Source organism: Alligator mississippiensis, chromosome 1 (genome assembly GCF_030867095.1).
Source record: "Alligator mississippiensis isolate rAllMis1 chromosome 1, rAllMis1, whole genome shotgun sequence".
Lineage (NCBI taxonomy): Eukaryota > Metazoa > Chordata > Crocodylia > Alligatoridae > Alligator > Alligator mississippiensis.
This window is the reverse complement of record NC_081824.1, coordinates 485190717-485212074: the sequence shown is the minus strand read 5'-3', so window position 1 is coordinate 485212074 and position 21358 is coordinate 485190717. Positions and strand designations below refer to the sequence as shown.

The 21358-nt window shown below is 55.2% G+C and overlaps 1 pseudogene; it reads left to right on the top strand.

The window, feature by feature from the left end:
- Positions 1-3679: 3679 nt before the first annotated feature.
- LOC106739606 (zinc finger protein 135-like) lies at positions 3680-20538 on the top strand (annotated as a pseudogene).
- The last annotated feature ends 820 nt before the right edge of the window (positions 20539-21358 follow it).

Here is a 21358-nt window from a genome sequence, read left to right as displayed (position 1 = left end):
GGTATAAACCAAGGAAAAGAGATGTGTGGCATAAAACGCCTGCCACTTTAAGAGAAGATCACTGCTGTCAAAGTAGCTTCTGCAAGGTGCAAGGAGGGGAAATTGTTAATGAATGCCAACCTGGCTACAAGCCAAGCAAAGCCAGCCACAGTGTATAATAAGCAAACTAACCAAAAGCGGTGAGGCAAGAGTGGCTACAAAAATGATACATCAAGCAGAGCATCACCTCCATGACCTCGCAGGGATCAGCTGTGCCAAACATCAAGAAGGCTACTGAATAGATACTTGTATTGTCGTCATCTTTGCTTCCTGTCCCCCTCCCCTTGTATTTGTTTTGTTTGTGTTCAAATTAACGTATTTTAGTTTGGATAGTAGAAATAGTCATGTAATGTGGTTTTATTAATTCCCAGAATTTGTGCAAAGATTAGAAATACAAAGTAAAATGATAAAATCCTAAAAAAGCCCAGGGACTTCCTGTGCAAACAGCATACCTAGTTTCCATGACGAGTTAAAAGGTCCTAGCCCTTGACACTTATCCAAACTTTTATAAAATGTGAAGTCACTAGTAGTGCTACTGTAACACCAAGCATCCAGTTAATGTTCAGCTGCATATTCATGATAATAAAAAAAGAGAATATCCCTATGGTACCATCATCCCAGTTCCTGGCTTGGTCTCAGGCTAGAAAGTAAGTAGCTTAAGCACTCTCTCACCCATTGCCAATGATGGGCAAAAAGGTCCGTCCTCTGTCCAGATAACACAAAAACACCATCCACCTTGCCATGCCCAAGAGGTGTAGTGTGCGGGGGGAGTGATGACCTCTGCAGAATCGGCTGGGTTTCTCTTTTGCTGCCTATACTAATTCTGTGAGGGAGCGTTGGGGTAACCATGTGGATTTTCAATGTTGGGGTAACGATATGGAATCTGGGGGTGCTCGGTATGCAGATGAATAAAGGCTTTTTCCTGTGTCTCAGCAAAAGCTACTAGTCACAAGGCTCGATGATATATTAAAAGCAACTAGTTTAGGTAATGCTTAAGTAAGCGGATTCTTAAAAGGATAGGGTGCAAAGTGCATGATGTGTTGGGTAAAAATAGAATGCAGCCTACCAGTGTCAGGAGACAAAGCGGAAGTATGGCCTTGGAGATGGTGCTGAAGTCAGCAAGAAAACTAGAAAAAGCCAGTGAGAAACCACAAGAGACCGAAAGAAGACCGGGGGGGGAGGGGGGGGGGTCACAGTTTTACGCACGCGCTGTTTGCAGAGAATCATGCAAATGTAGGAAATGCATAGGCAATACCATGCTAATGAAGCAAACCATAAACAGAGGCGGAGTTTGAGATGGGAGGAGAAATAGGTGGAACCAGAGGAGGGATAAAGCAGGTTAAATGTTAATATGTATGAACCAAGGTATATAAATATTGTTAAGGGCTGCTCCCCATGTTCATAGACTGGGTGTCTGTGAGGGAGCTCGCCCGAAGCTGTCTTCATTCTGAATAAAGCTGTTGTGAGCAATGTGTGCTGGTGTTTGCTCCCTGCTTGCTCTGGCTAATGGGTACCAGGATCCATGAGCAATTGGACAGTTGTCTCCCTAGTTGTTGGGGTAACACATGGAGTTGGGGTCTAACACTTAGCACAGTGTCTGGGGGGTGGTGTCTGCTGGCAGCCTGGCATGGCCAAACCGTGCTCTGAGCCAGGCAAGTACCTGCTCAGAAATGTCCAGAAGCATCCCCTGGTGGCACCGAGGTGTGGTTTGAGGTGGCCCAAGAAGGATTTCTGGCCATAATCCCATCCCATAATCCAATTCCTTATTCAGGTCCATTAATTTAGCACAGTGTTGGGGGGGGGGTACTGTTAGTTGGCACCCTGGCACAGCCAAACCATGCTTTGGGCTGGGCAAGTCTCTGGTCAGAGATGTCCAGCAGCGTCCCCCAGTGACACAGAGATGTGTTCCGGGCTGGACCAAGAAAGATTACTGGGTATAATCCCAGCCCAAATTCCAGTTCCTTATTTGGGTCCAGATACTTAGCACAGAGGCCGGGGTGCTGTGTTTTGGAAGCCTGGTATGGCCAAACTGCACTTTGGGCTGCGCAGGTCTCTATTCAGAGAGGTCCAGAAGTATCCCCTGGTGGCACAGAGGTATGCCATGGGGTGGCCCAAGAAGGATTTCTGGGTATAATCCCAGCCCCAAATCCCGTTCCTTATTTGGGTCCATGCATTTAGCACAGTGTCTGGGGGGTGCTGTCTGTTGGCAGCCTGGCATGTCCAAACCACAGCTTGGGCCAGACAAGTCTCTGGTCACAGACATCCAGGATAGTCCCCCGGTCGTGCAGAGATATTGTGATGGCGGCCCAAGCAGAATTTCTAGCCATAATCCCAGCCCAAAAGTCAGTTCCTTATTCAAGCCATTATACTTAGTAGAGTAGGCATGGGGGCTGTTAACTGGCAGCCTGGCACGGCAAGACCGCACTTGGGCCAGGCGGGACTGTGGTCATGGTTCTTTGGGACAGTCCCCCAGTGGCATTGCCATGAGATTTGGGGTGGCCCAAGAAGTATTTTGCTCCATAATCGCATCCTAATCTGACCTTTCTTTTAGGGCTCTGTACTTGATGTGAAATATCATTTTACATATTAATTAGTACAGATGCTAGCTAATGAAATGCTGTCTCTTTAGGATGTGTAATTCATTAATAACAAGTTTTTACTGGGTGAAGATTAGCTTTGCAAAAGGAACCGGGAATAAGGAATAAGGACCTGGGACTAGGGACCCAACTGCAGCCTCATGGGGGCTGCTCAATTTTTTGGCCGAGAAACGTCCAGGCGCCCCTGCCCTGGTCCCGGGCCCAGCCCTGCTCGCTTCTTTGTCCGCTCGGGCGGGCTCCCTCCGCGGTGCCCCCGTCCCCGCGCGGTACCCGAGCCCCCCCACAGCCCGGGGCGGCCCCGGCCGGGACGAGCGGCTGCGGCGGACGCGGACCCGGTACCTCCCGCCCCGTCCCGCCTCGTCCCGTCCCAGCCGCCTCCTTCCTGCGGGCAGGGCCCGTCCTGCTGCCCGGGATGGGGAGGCGGTCTGTCCGGGCAGAGCCGGGCCGGGGCAGCAGGGGGGGGGGGGGGGGGCGCACGGGACGGGATGGAGCGGCCCCACGGCCCAGCCCGGCGCTCCGCTGGGGTCTGTCCCGAAGCAGCCCGGCCCGGCCCTGCTCCGCGCTCGTCCCGGGCAGGCCCCGGCGGGGCGGGAAGAGGCGCGGGAGCAGGACGGGCTGCTGCGGGGAGGCGGGTTCGTCCCGCCCCGCCCCGCCCCTCCTCCTGCCCGCCGAGCCCGGGTGCGGGATCCCCTTGCGCCGGCCCGGCCCGCGGGCGCAGCGCGGAGGGGTAAGCGGGTGCGGGGGGAGGGGGTTGTGGGCCCCGCAGGGCTGGGGGGCAGTTGGGGGTGCGGGCCCCTGCTCTGGGGACACGGGTGCGGGCAGCGCCGTCTCCCCCCCGCCCGCTCGCCCGCTGCCCTGGCCCTGGCCCTGGCCCTGGCCCTGGCCCGGCTCTGCCCGGACAGGCCCGCCCCGCCCCGCCCCGGGGCAGACCCGGGTGCTGGGGGGAACTGACGGTGAAGGTAAGACGGAGATGGGGGCGGCGGCAGCGGGAGGAGGCTGGCGGGGCGCGGGCGGGGCGGGGCGGGGCGGGAGGAGCCGCCCAGGCCGAGCCCGGCGCTGCAGGCAGGGCCCGCGCACACCTTCCCGGCGGGGGAAGGCAGGACCCCCCCCCCCTCCCCGCAAGCCTGGTTGCGGATCCGTGCTGCGGGGCGGGGCATTGCCGTGCGGGTCGCAAGGGGCTCTGGGGATGGCAGCACCCCCCCACACACTGTGCAGAGGTCTGGGCTGGCATTTCCACCCCCAGAACCTGCCCGTGTCTCCATCCCCCCCCTTCCCTCACCCTGGGGGGCTCCAGCCCCCACATACCTCTTCTGCCTCTCCTCCTTCACGTGTCCCTGCAGGGACCTGCTCTCCAGCCTTTCCCGCTGTATTCACGGCAGGGTGCCTGTGTGCGGGCGTGCGAGTGCCCTGGTGCCCCTGCGTCCCGCTCCCACCAGCCCCTTGCACACCTGCACGCTGCCCATCTGCGCAGGGAAAGCACGGGTTCCCGTCCCTCTAGACACTGTGAATTTGGGACAAACGCTGTCCTTGGTCATGCAGCCCAGGTCCAGTATTTGCGGTTCCTATTTGGGCGCTGTCCCACCCAATCAGGGAGCGGGGGTGACCCTAACTGCAGGGCGGGGACAGGAGGGAGCAGCCGATGGGCTGGGAAGGGTGGAGAGCTGCGGATGCCCCATTTCTCCAGCCGGCCCGGTGCCCGCATCCTGCGCTGGGGCCGGAGGGGCAGGAAGGACGGCTCCGACACTGCTCCGAGTGGGGCAGTGGGTGTTAGACCCCGACTGTATGTGGCGTCCAAAGACTAGGGAGACGATGATCCAATTGCCCATGGATCCGGTTACTCCTTAGCCAGAGCAAGCAGGGAGCAAACGCCAGCACACAGCGCTCACAACAGCCTTATTCAGCCGGGAGACAGCTTCCGGTGAGCTCCCAAACAACCAACAAACCGGGGCCCTGCACTGAACAACACTTCTTTCCACATTTCTACAGCTTGGTTCACGCTCATTAAAATCCACCCCCCTTCGCCCCTCCCCGCATTGTTCCACCCATTTCTCCTCCCATCACAAGCTCTGCCCTCATTACCATGGCATTGCCTATGCACGTTATTCATTTACATGCCTCTCTGCTAAGAGCGCATGCGTAAGGCAAGGAACTCGGCTTTTCTCAGTCACTTGCTGATTCTTCCTGGTTTCTTGCTGACTTTAGCAGCCTCTCCAAGGTTTTGCTTCTAATTTATCTCCTGACAATAGTGGGTGGGCTGCATCTTGTTCTTTTTACGCAATGGGCTCTGTACTTTACAACACTGCGACCTTGTTAAAAAACTGCTTGCCTAAGCGTTTGCAAGGCTATTTTTAATGCATCATTCTGCCTTGCTGTCAGCAGCTCTACTGAGACGCAGAAGCCTTTATTCAGCTGCAAATCCAGCGCTCTCCAAAATCTGAATATTGTAACCCTTACAGTTGGGAGCATCAGGGCTGGGCAGACATCGGGCTGAGGCAGGATTACGGTCCCAGGTCTCAGATCCATGGTCAGATTTCTGCAGTCTCCTTTCCCACAGGTGTTCCTGGAGACCGGACACTGATGACAGGCGCTGTGCACAAGTGTACAGAGAGCGAGAGCCCAGGCCCCCGGCCAGTGAGATCCCTCCTGGAGAGACGTGGCTGCTGCGCTGGAGCCCGTGGCAGCTGTGGGCCTCCCCTTCCCGGCGGGAGCTGGAGGAGCAGGACCCAAGAGGTGTGCAGGAGGGGCTGAGGGTGCAGAAGTCCCTCGTGTCGTCCAGACCAGAGCCAGTCCAGCACCGAGAGCTGTGGGGGCAGGACGCGATGCAGGCCACGCAACCCCCTTGCGAGGCCGAGCTGCCCTCCGCGACCCCACACCTGGCAGCGCGGGATGAGCCCCCCACCCCAGAGCCCTGGCGCCAGCTCTTCCGTGGCCTGCGCTACCAGGAAGCTGAGGGCCCAGGGAAGATTTGCAGCCGCCTGCGGGAGCTGTGCCGGCGCTGGCTGGAGCCCCAGCGCCGCAGCAAGGAGCAGATGCTGGAGCTGGTGGTGCTGGAGCAGTTCCTGGCCATCCTGCCCCCGGAGATGCGGAGCTGGGTGTGCGGGTGCCGCGTGGAGACCTGTGCCCAGGCCATGGCCCTGGCCCAGGGGTTTCAAATGTGCCAAGAGGAGGACAATCAGCTCCAGGTGAGAGCATTGGTTTCCCCCTTATCATCATTGCTGCTGTCCATCCCTCCACGTGTTGGGGGATGTTCCCCCCCAGATCCCCAATGACACGTGTATCTCGTCCCCAGGTCACCGTGTGTGTGAAGGTCGAGGAGGGGTCCTCAGACCAGATGCAGCCCGTGGGGGCCCTGCCAGAGCCTGGTGATTCCCGGGGGCAGCAGCCAAAGGCCCATGGTGAGGACAGGCCTCTGGAGGAGGCAGGAGAGCGGGAAACCCCAGGGCCCGAGGTCGAGCTGCCCCATGTCCAAAAGGAGGAGCCCCTACCCAACCCGGAGCCAGGTGCTTACTACCCTTTTTGATGCACAAGCTTAACATGGGCTTGACACCCAAAGAGTAGCAGTTACCTCCCCACACCCCCGCCATTATTAGTGTTGGTGACGGGGTTTAGGTCAGTTGAGTTTGGGGGACAACTAGGTAGAAAACAGGGCTGGGAGTGGGTCGCAGGCTCCAAACAAGCGCTGCACGGGGGGACAGCGAGCGGAGCAGAGCGGGCAGTAGCCGGTGGCTCTTGAATGAGTCCAAGGAGCCAGGGGCAGGTGAGGTGCGGGATGAAGTCCTGGCGTGCAGTTAGGAGCCTGAGTGGCTGTCCTGCGGTTGGGGTGAGCGCCTCCAAAGCCTGCCCCTGCCCGGGACAGGGCTGCAAGGTTTGTACCTGTGTGGCTGGGGTGGGACAGGGCTCTGTTCCCTGTGGGTGGTCCGAGGCCCAGGATCTTTCTCGCTGCCTGCACTGCTGCTGTCAGAAAGATGCTTTAGGTGACTGGCTCTTGCCGTGCTGCCATGGTCACAACCAGTGATGTAATTGCTGTTCTAACGATCAGTGTTGTAATAATATCAGTCAATAAGAGGCTGGTGCAGGTGATGCGGAAATGAGTCCCCAGTGGCCTCTGGCTGGGCCAGGTGCAGTCCACCCAGGCCTCCGTCCTGTTGCAGCTCCCCGAGACAGGGGAGACCTGGGAGATGTCGGCACGTGGAGGGTCCCCAGGCGGGTGCCCCGGACCAGGCCCTTCCCCAGGTGAGGTGAGGAGTGGTGGGTCTCCCCTTCCTAGTGGCAGGAGGCCCCGTCCCCCAGTGCAGAAATCTCTCTGCCAGAACAGTTTGATGGGTCTGTGCTCCAGCAGGTCGGCGGCTCTTGTTCTCCCGGTGCCCCTGGGAGCATTTCACACATCCTGGAGTAGACTGACCCTGCATTTCCCACCCTCCCTTCTCCCCCGCCCAACCCAGCATGTGGACATGACGCAGCGCCAGCACCCTCCAGATCTTTTCCCAGGGAACAAGGTCACGGTGCTGTGATCACCACCGACGCTGGGGAAGTTCTAGCAGCATTGAGCCTGTGGGACGATTTGTCTCCCTTCTTCCCGCTCTTCCACCCACTGCAGCCTCCAGCTCCCTTCACCCCAGGCCGGTCCAGGGGACGAGTGGGGTTTTCCCCTGCCCCCACCCCAGGGCTCACCTGTGCACTCTCTTCCACCCGCAGGTGCCAGGACCCTGAGCAGAGCGGGTCAGCAGCCTCCAAAGGAAGGGCCTGTGAACCTGGAGCTGCAGAGACCCTCCCCAGGGACACGGGGACAGAGTGGCTCCCTGACGCCTGGGCCGGGCCAGCTGCAGGAGGGGCAGGGCAGGCCGGCAAAGCAGGGGGAGAGCATGGAGGTGAGCAGGGCACCAGCTGGAGGTGGGGGTGGGAGTGCAGCTGGGGAGAGCCCAGGAGGAGCCAGGGGTGCTGTCAAGAGTTTGGGGAGCAGAGACCTGAAAAGCGAGAAGTCTGTGGTGATGGAGACTGCAAAGCCCCCAGGCTGCATTAGCAGGCGCGCGCTCCGGGGTGTTGAGAGCCAAGGGTGCTGGCACAGGATGGTCTGGTCAGAGTCTGCAGCTGGGACTGCTTTTGCCTGCAGACGTGCTGCCTGGGCTGCCTCTAGGCATTGATGAAACAGGACAGCGTTTCTCAGCCCGTGGGGTGCGAAAGTGGGTCGTAAGAATAGTTGAAAGGCTTGTGATCGAACTTTAAAAATGGATTCTCCTTTAAAAGAGAAAATCATGGGAAACCCTGCTTCTCGTTTTCAGGCTGGCAGAGTTGCAGCCTGTAAGATTGCTTGGGGCTCCCCCTGCCCCACCCACCCACCCCAGCCCAACACATCCATTGCCTGCCCCACAGCCTGGGGTGCTGGGACCTGGGGGTGGGGGGCAGCGGGTTGGGAGTGAGGGGCACTGGATTGGGACTGGCCATGGATGTTTACAAATGGGTCCTGACACAAAAAGGGTTGAGAACCACTGAAATGGGACATTTTAAGAGCAGAGGCACCAGGGAAGAGCCCCTCTGGGTACTCCGTGACAGCCAGCCAGCACCAGGGAGCCCGGGGCAGCGGTCTCTACAGCTGAGCCCAGCAAGGCCTCTCCCGCCTGCCTGGGACTGGGGAGCACAGAGGGTCTCTGCAGCCGATGCCAGCAGGGTCCCCCCACCCCATCAGTTTGGCAGGAGTGAGCTGCACACCTGGCTGCTGATTATGTGTGTTAGTGTGAGGGGAGGCAGAAGCCGGGATGGATTTGCAGCTTACAAACGACCTGAATCAGAGGCGCAGCACAGGTTTTTTCAATTCCACACTCATTTGATAGGTTTGAATTGAAGGATATGCACAGACCAGACTATTAAATAGAGAGAGTCTTTTGGATACCAAGTGCAGGGGGTCAGCGTGGTGGGAAGGGGGACAGTGCTGGGAGAGGGGATGTAAGTAAAGACCCCCGCACGCAAAGGGGACACAGCAGCTAATCTGGTTAATCGGAGAAGACTGCACAGTCCCTGTGTGGACTGTGCGTAACACAACCCAGCCTGCAGATGATTTCTGGTTGCACAACTCCATGTTCAGGTTTGTGTTGCAGTGTTTGGTGTAAGGACAGCTGCTCTGAGGCCAGCACTGGGAAGTCCAGGGAGGTGAAAGTATCCTGCCACAAGCCTTTGTCTCTTCCTGGACCAGATGTTGGAGCGGGGTTGATTCAGTCTTTCCTGGAGGGATTGCACCATCTGGCAGTGTAGACAGCAGCGGGGCACTGTAAGCAGGGGATGCCCTATAAGAACAGTAGGGGCCCAGGTGGATGACCCTCTGATGCCACGATCCATGTTGTGTGGCTCAGTGACGATGTGGTGTGCATTGAGGAGGGAGCAGTGTTTGCATCAGGCTCCGTTGCAAGGCCTGGTGCCTTGGTGAGAATGGGCTGCGTGGTAGCCAAGACATGTCTGTGCCCCATAGGACACTGAATTGGCCCTCCTTTGCCAGGAGGAGATGGAGGTCATTAATGGTGTGTCCTGGCCGGCGAGGACTCAGTGGGGCCAGGCAGGGAAGCTCGATGCTGCTGCTGCGATCCAAGCACCGCCATGGTGATTCACCCCCTGCCCACACAGCAGCAGCGGGAAGCACAAGTCTGTGCCACAACCCCCGCTGTGGGCAAGGGCGCCTCTCTGTGGTGGCACTAGCTCATGGCACCACCACCAAACTGTTCCACCCTGCTCTGTCCTGCCATGCTGTGTCCTGCTCCCTGCCATGGAGGCCTCAGGAGGTGGGCAGCAGGACCGGGAGCCTGAGCCCGCAGCTGGCAGCCCTCCCTACCACCCCGTGGGCTGTGCTGCACTAGTCAGCACCTCCCTCGGGCTGCAGCCACGGCCAGGGTGCCGCGGAGCAGGCAGGGCTGGGCTGGGCAGAGTGCTGTGGGTGAGGACTGAGGGGACCAGCAGTGCCAGCAGTGGGGAGCAAGTCCCCAGCAAGGCCAGGGGGCTGTGGGGGGAGTGTGGGGCACCAGCAGGATTGGTGGGGGGTTATGGGTTGGGAGCACTTTTTTTTCTTTTATGAGAGAACTTGCAGTTTGCAAACAGACAAAACCAGGATCCTGCATGTCACGTGTCAGCTGAGTAGCGTACCCGTGTCTGTCCTGGCTAAGTGTGCAAAGGGCTGTAGTGCAGAGTGAGTGCAGACAGGGCTGTGGGGGCAGCGGGGCAGGAGACACTGATGCTGTAATGCTTGCACCTGCAGCTCCGGGAGGTGTTTGAGGACGTGGCAGTGTATTTCACACGGGAGGAGTGGGAGCTGCTGGAAGAGGAGGACAAGGGGCTTTACCGGGACCAGATGCTGAGGAACTACCAAGCCCTCGTTTCCCTGGGTAAAGCTCTGGTTCTTGCCTTGCCCTGGAGCCATGTGAGCTCTGCAGTGTTGTTGTCATCTTCATAGTTTCATAGCTGGTCGGGTCGGAAGGGTCCTAAGCAGATCATCAAATCTGACTTTCCTGCCCATGCCAGGGGGGATGCTGGGATAACACGACCCCGGCTAGGTGATTGCCTAGCCTTCTTTTGAAGCCCCCGAGGGTAGGAGCGAGCACCAGTTCCCTTGGAAGTTGGTTCCAGCTCCTAGCCACCCTGACAGTGAAGTAGCGCCTCCCGATGTCTAGTCTGAATCTACTCTCAGTCAGCTTATGGCTGTTGTTCCTTCTTACCCCGGTAGTGCTCGGGGGAACAGGGACTCTTCCATGGCCTGCTGGTCCGCCTTGGCAAGTTTATAGGCATCCACCAGATCCCCTCTCAGCCTTCTCTTGTGGAGGCTGAACAGGTTCAGGTTCCGTCGCCTCTCCTCGTAGCGTCTGCCCTGCTGGCCCCCGATCATGTGAATGGCCTCCTCTGGACCCTCTCCATGCTGTCCACATCCCTCCTCAAGTGCGACACGCAGAACTGGACGCAGTACTCCACCTGCAGCGTGACCAGTATCACGTAGAGGGGGAGGTTCACCTCCCTGGATCTACTCGAGATGCATCTGTGGATGCACGACAAAGTGTGTTTGGCCTCCCTGACCACGTCCCCACATTGGCGACCCACGTTCATTTTGGCATCAAGCATGACTCCAAAATCCTTTTCTGCCTTCTTCCTAGTGTTAACAGTATCACCCTCATGGACATTTGGCTGGTGGCTTAAATCCGTTTGCTCCTCACTGCTCTGTCCATGATCAGACCTCTCACATCTCATACTTCTATGTATTCCTCCTTCATTTGATCCTGTCGCCTTCTCTGGAGTCTTCCCCCATGATAACATGATTTCCCTTTGCCTTCTCACGATGATCATATCATTTGCCATTCATTGTGCCTTAAAATGCACTAACAGCCATTCCTTGGGCAGTTATTCTGATTTCCTCCCTCTCTTGCCTAGTGTGTCCTGTCCAAACTCATTTCCACTCATTTGCCTGGAATTGCACTGGTGTTTGCTTCCTATGACCATATGTCCACTACCTGGATGAAAAGGACCATCCTCTTCCCCCTGCTATGCCTTCCCTTTCATACTAAATGTCCATCTTCCCTTGTCCTTCAAGTCCTTAGTCTAATCCTTGAGTTCATTGGCTCCATTCCCCAAATTTCAGTTGGTTTTTTTGCATCCAGTACCAGTGGTTAAACTTAGGCCCTCTCAGAGGTCGAGAGAGGCCCAGGCCACTTCCAGTTTATTAAATATTCCAAAATATTAAAAAATGAAATGAAATTAAATGAATATTCAAAAATGAAATGCCAAAACTTGTGGTATATTTTAAATGTTTACACTTAACAAATTATCACTTTTAAGACAGAAAAAATACAATGCAATACTTTGTAATAAATGTTCCTTTTTTATTTAACATAGTCAAAATTTGAGGCCCTCCATGAATGAGAGGCCTGGGCCAAATGGTCCTTCTGGCCCCACCTGTGATAGGCCCTGGTTAAACTCTCTCTAACCACTGCCCAAGCAGGATATCGAGGTCCCACACCTGACTTGATCTGCCGCATCCAGCAAGGAGAGGTGGAGCTCTGGGTCTGTGATGATGAGGACCGTGGGGCAATCTCGAGGTCGGAGGACCTGCGGCCAGGTGAGTTGTGGCTGTCCCCTGCACCCGACTCCCCTCTCACAAATGCACCATGCCCAGGGTGAAAGGGAGCCTGGAAACTGCAGACCTGCCCTGTGCTGCCATTTCAGGGTGCTGACCTCAAATAGCTTACGCTGTCGTGTGTGCAGACGGGTGTTGTTCCACCCCCTGAAATTCAAACTGTGGAAACTCTCAGTAGTCTTTTCACCAAAGACCCCCAAGGATAGACATGGCCTCTTGTCTGATTTAATAGGTACAGTTTAATAGTAATTAAATAGTAATCTAGTAGGGCCTGAGGTGGTGGGGCAGAGAGCTTGGCAAGAAATCTTGAGAGCCTGACACTTAACTCCACTGAGTAGGGAAGATGAGACTGGCACAGGGACCTGGCACTGTCTCAGCCCCGGCACTTGGGCCTTTGGCCGAAAGACCTAGTTTTCTTGGGGAAACAGAAGTGCCAAGCACTGCCCTGCCCTGCTCTGAGGCCCATCCCAGTAGAAGGAGTAGCAGTGCTTGCCCCTTGGCAGCAAGGCAGGGACTAATCTGGTGTTTCTTCCTCCCATGCAGGACATGCCTGGTTGCTGAGCAGAACTGAGGAGCAGGCTCCTGAGGAAGGGCCTGGAAAGCTGGAGCCACCATGGGCTTCCCTGGGGAGTATGTGTGAGGTGGATTCCCTGAACCCAAAGAAGGACCAATGGCACAAGGGTCAGGGGATGCCCCCAAAGCAGGAAAATGTAGCAGTGAACGTGGTCCCATCTGTGGTAGGGCCTTGGAGTGAAGAAGGGAAAGAAGCCAGAAAAAGGCCAAGGTGCAGGGATGAATATGTCATGCTGAGACACCTGAAGAGGCAGAAAGCAAAGGTGCACTGGAGAGAGACACTGCATGCAAACCAAGGCAGTGTGGGGGGCCTCAGAGGGAAGCAGGAGCTCACTGCCAAGCCCAGGGGGAAAGCCTACCCCTGCCCTCAGTGCAGGAAAAGTTTTAGCTGTCCCTCGCGCCTGGCTCTGCACAAGATAAGGCACGCTGGGGAGAAGCCCCGTGTATGCGCCATGTGTGGGAAGAGCTTCACCTGCCTCTCGACCCTGGCTGCTCACCACCAGATCCATTCTGGACAACTCTCCCACCGCTTCACCAAAAGAGGGAAGAGGTTTTTGCGCAGCTTGGAGCTGTTCCAAACCCAGGATGTGCACAGGAAGAAGCGTCAGTACTGCTGTGTCACATGTGGTAATACCTTCACCCATTTCTTCTCCCTGGTTCAGCACCGGCGCATGCACTTGGGGAGGAAGACGCACCGCTGCACTGAGTGCAGGAAGAACTTCATTAGCTGGCAAGGCCTGTCCCAACACCGGTGTGTGCAGAAGAGGCAGCAACCACACTGCTGCACAAAGTGTGGGAAGAGCTTCAGGCAGCCCTCCAGCCTGGCCAGGCACAGGTGCATGCACACACGGGAGAAGCGTCATCATTGCTCTGTGTGTGGGAAGAGCTTCATCTCCTCTTCCAAGCTGGCCCAACACCGGGTTATCCACACAGGGCAGAAGCCACATCATTGTTCTGTGTGTGGGAAGAGCTTTGCCCAGTCCTCCAGCCTGACCCTGCACCAGCGCATCCACACAGGACAGAAGCCATATCAGTGCTCTGAGTGTGGGAAGAGCTTCACCCAGTCCTCCCAACTGAGCAACCACCAACGCATCCACACAGGGGAGAAGCCATATCAGTGCTCTGTGTGTGGGAAGAGCTTCACCCAATCCTCCAGTCTTGCCCGGCACCAGTTTATCCACACAGGAAAGAAGCCACACCAGTGCTCTGAATGTGGGAAGAGCTTCACCCACTCCTCCTACCTGGCCCAGCACCAGCGCATCCACACAGGGGAGAAGCCATATCACTGCTCTGTATGTGGGAAGAGCTTCACCGCTGCCTCCCAACTGGCCCGTCATCAGCTAATCCACATGCAGGAGAAGCCATATCACTGCTCTGTGTGTGGGAAGAGCTTCACTCAGTTCTCCAGGCTGACCCAACACCAGCATGTCCACACTGGGGAGAAACCACATCAGTGCTCTGTGTGTGGGAAGAGCTTCACCCGATCCTCCTACCTGACCCAGCACCAGCTCATCCACACAGGGGAGAAGCCGTATCACTGCTCTGTGTGTGGGAAGAGCTTCACCTCTTCCTCTCAGCTGACCCGACATCAGCTGATCCACATGCAGGAGAAGCCACATCACTGCTCAGTGTGTGGGAAGAGCTTCACTCAGTTCTCTAGGCTGGTGCAGCACCAGCATGTGCACACAGGGGAGAAGCCACATCAGTGCTCTGAGTGTGGGAAGAGCTTCACCTACATCTCCAGTCTGACCCAGCACCAGCTTATCCACACAGGGGAGAAGCCACATCTCTGCTCTGTGTGTGGGAAGAGCTTCACCCGCTCCTCCAACCTGGCCCAGCACCAGCGCACCCACACAGGGGAGAAGCCATATCACTGCTCTGTATGTGGAAAGAGCTTCGCCCAATACTCCAGCCTGGCCCACCATCAGCTGATCCACACAGGGGACAAGCCACATCAGTGCTCTGTGTGTGGGAAGAGTTTCGCCTACTACTCACACCTGACCCGGCACCAGCATATCCACACAGGGAAGAAGCCACATCAGTGCTCTGTGTGCGGGAAGAGCTTCACCCGCACATCAAATCTGGCCCAACACCAGCGCATTCACACGGGGAAAAGCCACATCAGTCCTCTGAGTGTGGGAAGAGTTTCGCCTACTCCTCCCTTCTGGTCCAACACCAACTCATCCACACAGGGGAGATGTCACATCGGTGCCATGTCTGTGGGAAGATCTTCACCCATTCCTCCCACCTGGCCAGGCATCAGCTGATTGACACGGGGGAGCAGCCACATCAATTCTCTGTGTGTGGGAAGATCTTCACTCAGTCCTCCTGGATGGCCCAGCACCAGCGTGTCCACACAAGGGAGAAGCCACATCAGTGCTCTCAGTGTGGATAAAGCTTCACCCGATCCTCCAGCCTGACCCAGTACCAAAGCATCCACACAAGGGGGAAGTCATATCACTGCTCTGAGTGTGGGAAGAGTTTTGCCTACTCCTACCTCCTGGTCTAACAGCTGTGCATCCACACAGGAAAGATGCCACATCAGTATTTTGAGTGTGGGAAGAGCTTCACCCAATCCTCCAGCCTGGCCCAGTACCATTGCATCCACAAAGTAGAGAAGCCATATCATTGCTCTTAGTGTAGGAAGAGGTTCACCTTCTCCTCCAGCCTGTGCATCTTCATAGGGGAGAAGCCACATCAGTTCTCGGAGTATTGCAAAGTCTTCACACATCTCTCCCACCTGTTCTGGAATCAGCACATCCACACCCAGAAGCACCCCTGATTCTGCCAGTAGGACAGGAAGGGGTTGGAGTTGTCTGCCTGCTCAGCACCCACCAGTGGTGCATTCACACAAGCACCCTCATGCTGGTGGCCTGCAGAAAGAGTTCCCCCAGGCTTTGTCCGTTGTAGGGTACAGTGGGGGTCCAGAGCCCAGGTTTGATTGTGGGGAGGAACTTAGAATTGATTGTGGGGAGGGACCTCAGGCAGAGGTGAGCCCTAATGCAGGGGAAGGAGACAAGAAGGATATGATCTTTGGATCAGGCTTGGAGCCTGTGCATTTCCCATCCTTCTTTAAAAGCAGGTAGTAATCCCAGGGCAACAAGTCCCTTCATGGTAGGGTGCCCTCCCCAAGACAGCTGTCTTCAAATGACACCCAGGGACTTTCCTTGGCTGCCTCTCAGCTTTCTCCTTCCTCCTGGTCTAGGGCTTCTGACATATGAGCCCTGAGTTGCAGGGAGGAGTGCATTTATGGCTGAGGAAGCATTCCCTACCCTCCTACCTGACCTCGCCTTTCCTCACCACCACATCAGCCCTCTCCCAGACCTGCCCATGCCCAGTCGGGTCTGCCAGGAGCTGCTACTGCCACCCTATTAGCCTTTTTTACCAGTTTTGCTTTTCAGCCTCTGCAGACCTGTGCAGCACTTGGTACCTGCTCTTTGTTAGACCCTGCCTCTATGCGATGCTCAACAAGTAGGGAGAAAATGGATCGATGCACACATTGCTCGTCAACAGCTTTATTCAAAGTGGAGACATCTTTGGACCAGCTTCAACAAATTGGGAAGCTGCAATGAACATTAGTTCTTTTCATATTTATATACCTTTGTTTTTACTCATTAACATTTACCCCACCTTTGTCTCTCCTTTTCTCCACCCTTAGTCCTTCCCACCTTAAGCTCCGCCTTTGTTTACGGCTTACTTTATTAGCATGCAGTTGCCTTTGCATGTCACTCATTTACATGTCTTTTTGCTATGAGCGCATGCCTAAAACCCTGACCTCTGCTCCTCTCCGTCACTTGAAGTTTCTTGCTGATGTCTTCACCATCTCCAAGGTCTTGCTTGTGCTTTATCTCCTCATGATAGTGAGAGGTCTACATCTTGTTTCTTGTACACAGTGAGCTATATCTCTTACAACAGTACTCTATTGTGAGGAAAATGCTTGCCTAAGTGTCTTGCAGTGTTACTTTTAACATACCATTCTGCCTTCTGGTCAGCAGCTCTGCTAAGCCACAGGTTATTGCCTTTTATTCAGCTGCAAATCCAATGCTCCCCAAGATCCAAATACTGTCACCCTGACACTCTTCCCTGCCTCCCTCCCTGCCTCCCTTGCATTCTCTCATGACATCCCTGCTAGCAAAGCTCCTGGACCGAACATGGTACCTTGTGGTTGGTGTCTGTGTCCCCTGCAGAGCTGTGCCGTGGGAACCCTCAACCCTTTCCAGGGCAGATCTCTCTGTGACTTCCCAGACCCTTGTCTTTCAGAAGATTCACTGTTACGCAGAGCTTGTTGCTAAGCCTCAGGGGCAGGAGTTGGTCCCACTTGGCTTCACTCCCCTGTCTCGCTGTGCAGCTAAGACCCTGCCCTCTTGAATGAACCCTGGGCAGGAGGCAGTAGAGTCCCTTACGTGAGTGCAGTGCTGTAGGAGGAGTGAAGGCGGTGCAGCTGGTGGCAGGTCCTCCCTCCCCTCTGGAAAGATGAGGAAAGTATAAAAACATTCTGCTGGTGAAGTGCAGCACATTGTAATTGCCCACTTAGAGTACTGAGGCCTTCCTTAAAGTGCCACAGCCATTTGACTCTATAATAATCCTTGGGATATGTACTGCTGCACAGATGCCCAAACCACCCCCGTATCCTTCAGGTAACTGCCCCCTGGCAGGGGGTCTGGCCTTACCACTGCTTCCCTCAGGGAGGGAGGATTGCAGCGAGGGAGACCTCCCTCCCTGGCAGTGCCTGAGCTGGTCCAGTGTGCAGAAGGCAGGGGAGCGTGTTCACACAGAGGTAGCTGGCCGCACACATGGGCTCCTGCTCTGATAGTTGCCTGTGGCTGCCCCCAAGTCAGGCAGCAAACAAGGGGGGCATGAGCCAGGGATCCCAGGACCAGATGCTGTGGGCAGAGGTCAGAGACAAGAGCCCACATAGCCGAGCCTTTGCACTAGAGGAAGTTGCAGGACTTTGTTCTCCTGGGACAGGAGCAGGACATGAGACCACTGTGCCAGGCCTGGCTATGAGTAAAGGCAGCAGTGGGGAGAAAAGCCTTTGGCAGAGGGTCTGGGGTGGGACGTGGGGAGGCTGCTGAAGGGCCTGGTGTTGCTGCCACTGCCCATGAGTGCCCTTGCCAGCTCCCCTGCATGGAGAGAGCAGGAGGGTGCTGAGGGCTGCAGGGCACAGGGAGACTGGAGGGCAAGAGGAGTGGTGCAGTGACTAAAGGAAGCCCTCCCCTCCTTTGCCCAATGGATGGCAGATCCCTTCTTGGAGATACATCCCTGCTGTTTTCTCTGTGCTCTCCCTCCTTGAGTCCTTCATGACCTGCTCTGTCCTCTGGAACATCGTCTCTACGGCATTGGTCGCCAAACTTTGGTACACATACCAGCAGTGCTATGCAGACAAAATGTCAGTGGTACACGTGCCCCACCAAGACCTTTCACCCATGAGGGTGAAAGCAAGGTGCCCACATGTACGCACAGGCCAAACATCTATTTAACCTCCCTCCCAGCCCTGTGGGTGGAAGGGCCTGGCCCTGCCAGCACAGCTTCCAGGTGGGGCCCCAGGCACCTGCTCTGCTTCCCAGGCTCCTGCTGGTGCAGGAAGCAGGAACAGATGCAGCAGGGGCTGTCTCTGAGCAGGACAGCAGCAGATGGGGCTGGGACTGGTGACAGCGCGGAGCCTGCACCCGGGGGGCATCAGCAGCAGGAAGCTCTGCTGGGCAGTGTCTGAGTTTAAGGGAGGGTGGGGGTGTGGGGACCCCCCACAATGCCCTCATGACACGCAGCCCTGGTAGGCAGTGGCAGCAGCAGCAGGAAGTTGCCCTCAGGGCACTCATGCCTGGCACAGGTGCCCTACCTGCATTGCACATGCAGCAAGGAGCACAGCCTCTGTCGGGCCATCTCTTTTGCCAGTGCTCCCCACTCACACGTGCAGTTCTTGCATTCACCAGGCATGCGGGGGTGGGGAGGGAGAAGCTGCAGGCACTGGAGCTGGCTGCCTCCCTGCTGGGGCTGCACAGCACAGGAGGGAAGCCCCAGTTGTCTTCTCCTGAAGAGTGGGAAAGGCAGCTGGTTTCAGCATGTGGGGCTTCCGTCTCATGGTCAGTGAGTGTGGACGATACAGACTGCCCAACGGAGGATGTGCCCTTTACTGGGATGTGCAGTACTGGCCATACCCCTCTGGTGCTTGTGCTGTGAGTGCCCTGAGCACCCCTGCCTCCTTCTGCACCATGGGGGAGGTGCAGGGGTGCACAAATCCCCCCCCACACCCCACAGACTCCACACACCCACACCCTGTCCCCACAATCCCCATATATACACAACCCCTCAACATACCCTATTCGCCACACCATCTCGCAAGCCTCCCACACACCCTACCATGCACATTCACACACACACACACACACACACACACACACACACACACCACCATACACACACATGCATGTGCACACATATACACACACCCTTAAGTGGTGGTGATACACTTTTATCATTTTATATTGGTGGTGTGCAATCTGCTAGAGTTTGGGAACCACTGCTCTTCAGGTTTCCTTGCTCCTACCTTGGCCAGTGTGAGGGGTGCCTGGTTGTGAACAATTCACTGCAGTCTCAACTGTGTGTGTGCCCAGAGGGGAATCCCAGCAGCACTCAGTCCTGGAGCTCAGAGGACAGGACACCTTGGGGAAGGGAATAGGTGAGGTGTGCTACCATTGAACCGCCCTGCCACGGGCTTCAGGCTGCTGCTGGGCAGAAAATGCCAACAACCTCTATCCAGTGTGCAGAATTTTGCAAATGCCTTTTAAGATTGTGAATTTTCTCTAAAAATAGTCTGACAGAAATGTGAAAAAGGAAAACTCCTGGTAGTAAAAATTGTTTCAAATTTCCAAAAAAAGAGGGTCTTTGTTCTAAAGCCAAAAATGCCAACACCATCAACAAACACTGTTTCAGTGAATATCTAAATTGGAAAAAACCACAATTTAGCAACAAACAGCACCAGCAACAAACACTTTCGGTGAAAAACTAAATTGTAACAAACACCCTGTTCAAATTAGCAAACAACACCAAGATTTGGGGTGAGATGGGCACGCTAGAAGGGAGAACAGGATACAACTGGATCTGGACAGATTATAGGGGTGGGTGAATGTGAATAGGATGGGATTCAATACTGACAAGTGCAGGGTGCTGCACTTGGGCAGTAAAAACCAGCAGCATACCTACAGGCTGGGAAACACCCTTCTCAAAAGCACAGTGGCAGAAAGAGGTCTTGGAGTCATTATTGATGCCAAAATGAACATGGGCCGACAGTGTGGGGACACGGTCAGGAAGGCCAACTGCACCTTGTCATGCATCCACAGATGTATGACACGGTCAGGAAGGCCAACTGCACCTTGTCATGCATCCACAGATGTATCTCAAGCAGGTCCAAGGAAGTGATCCTCCCCCTCCATGTGGCACTGGTCAGGCTGCAGCTGGAGTACTGTGTCCAGTTCTGGGCGCCGCACTTCAGGAGGGATGTGGACAGCATGGAGAGGGTCCAGAGGAGGCCACCTGCATGATCAAGGGGCAGCATGGCAGACCCTACGGGGAGAGGCTACGGGACCTGAACCTGTTCAGCCTCCACAAGAGAAGACTGACAGGGGACCTGGTGGCCGCCTATAAACTAACCAGGGGGGACCAGAGGGGAATGGGGGAGTTCCTGTTCCCTCAAGTGCCTCCCGGAGTAATGAAGAATACCGGTCACACGCTGGCAGAGGGGAGATTCAGACTAGACATCAGGAGGCGCTACTTCACTGTCAGGGCAGCTAGGATCTCGAACCAGCTTCCAAGGGAAGTGGTGCTGGCTCCTACCTTGGGGGTCTTTAAGAGGAGGCTTGATAGTTACCTACCTGGGGTCAGATAAGCCCAGTATTCATTGCTGCCCAGGGCAGGGTTTTGGACTTGATGATCTGCTCAGGTCCCTTCCGACCCTACATTTATGATCCTATGAACAACACCCAAGTGAACATATTACATTAGATCATTTATTTTGATCCCAAAATGAAACCCTTTACTTGGAAAATGCCTCAGATTTTATTTAAACTCAAACTCTTTTTTTTTTTAATGCCATTCCGGATCTGAGGAAGCATCAGGAAGATTCTTTGGCCTCATTAAGCCTTTATTGTAACAACTAATCCCTGAACAAAAATGGATGACTGACCTCTTTCTGTGGATGACATCAGTCTTTAATAAAAGAGTTAACCCTAACTACTATGTCCCCCTTTCTCAAGGGAAAACCTGATACACAGTTACAAAAGGAACCTAAACAAAGCAGAAACATTGGTAAGTCTATTCGTTTAGACCAAACTACTTGACAGGTCTAATCTCTTTGGTCGAACTGAGGCACGTCCAGACCTAACGTGATAAAGAGGTGCGATTTGGTGGAGATGGTCTCGATTCCTATGGAGAAGATCACTAGTTTTCTCCACCCAGTAGGCACGAGGGGTGTCTGCCCTAGCCTGGATGGTGCCTTGGACCCCTGGATCTGCGATCCAAACTTCTTGCTGAGTGGAAAGAGCAGGTACATGTCCTGAAGCATGCCGGGTGTCATAATTCTGTCTAAGCTGGTCCTTTATGTTTCTTTCTCATGAAATGCCTGTGGAGTGACAAGTTTTGGCACCAACTCATTGGTCATACTTGGAAGGGTTGTACGGAGTTGACGACTCATAAGCAACTCAGGTGGACTCCTCCCGTGCTCCAATGGTGTTGAACAATAGATCAATCATTCCTTGTAGAGATCTTCCTTCTTCTGGAGCAAATTCTTCACAGTCGACACCGCACATTCTGCTTCTCTGTCACTGCAGGGGAAATATGGACTGCTGGTGACATGCTGAAAGTCTCACTGGGCTGCAAACTGCTTAAACATGGATCCAGAAAATTGTGGGCCATTATCAGTTCTTAAAACTGAGGGTATGCCATGGCACGCAAACATGCTCTTCAGTGCCGTTATCACGCTTTCTGTTGTGGTGCGCTGTAATTGTGCCATCTCCAAGTAATGGGAATAATAATCAATAGCAATGAGGTAAAC